Raw genomic sequence first — 1,151 nt, 5'->3', positions numbered from 1 at the left:
TCAACTTGGAATTGGAAGTGCAAGCTTTGCTGTAAAACCAACCCTTATTAGAGAATTATCAGGCATGGTGATTGTAAATTGTGTTTTGGGATATTCGACAAATATTTTCGAGAACGACAGAGGAGAATTGTATGGAATTGGGTATAATATGAGTTATGAGATGGGTATTGATAATGATTTTCATTTCCATAGGATTGTTCCATTGGATGTTTTTAATACTCGTCGAAGTTTGTTTAAATTACCTTTTAAACAGGTTTTAATTGGACAGGATATGTTTCAAGGGGGTTCTTGGAGTGCATTCCTAACGAGAAATTCCAGAATTTTCATTGCTAATCATCGTGTATTTGATCCCAAATATGTTAAAAAGTGCTTTACCAAGAATAATGCACTTTACAAATTGAAAACTGAATTGTTTACAACTGACATTATTGAGAAAATAGCAGGAACCAAAAAGAGATTAATTATATTAACAAGTATCACAATTAATTCAAAAAGAAAAGGGGCATATTTTCAGACAGAGAGAAAAAGTATTTGCTCGACTAACACTACCGCTCAAGAAAGATGAAATAGTACAGGATGTATTTGATTCTGATTACTTTGAGCTGTACAGAACTTCCCTTAATAGATTTTATGGTGCTGGTTTTTCTTTTACTTCTGTCACAGACGTTACGAATGATAACTCTGTGGGGTTGATTAGTTTTGGTTTGCCTCCAGGTGTTAGCATTACAAACATTTATCTTGGCATAAAGACACTATTCCTAAATTGCACAGATAGTAATATGTATTCAATGGGATTTAATTCATGTGGTCAATCTGGTATTGGAGAAGTTTATCAATTGGTTAAATCTCCACACAAAGTATTGTTGGATCCATCAATATTGAAACCTGGTGAAATGTTTGCTGCCGCACCTGGTTTCCAGCATACCTTCTTTTACATAACAACTATTGATTCATCTAACACAATTATGCCAAACATTTACATGTCGTCTGAATATTTATTCAGAAGACACCTTTTGGATCTTGTTGATGCTGAGAATGGATATTCTGACATGGTGTTTAAATTATACCACTAATTCAAAAAAAACAGTAAATTAATTTATTCTAAAGTAAAAATTATTGCTCTCTTGGAATTGGATTGANTGGTGGTGGGA

The sequence above is a fragment of the Naegleria gruberi genome, assembly GCF_000004985.1.
Source record: "Naegleria gruberi genomic scaffold NAEGRscaffold_185, whole genome shotgun sequence".
In the NCBI taxonomy this organism is placed as follows: domain Eukaryota; phylum Heterolobosea; class Eutetramitea; order Acrasida; family Naegleriidae; genus Naegleria; species Naegleria gruberi.
Note: the sequence above shows the minus strand (reverse complement) of the source record.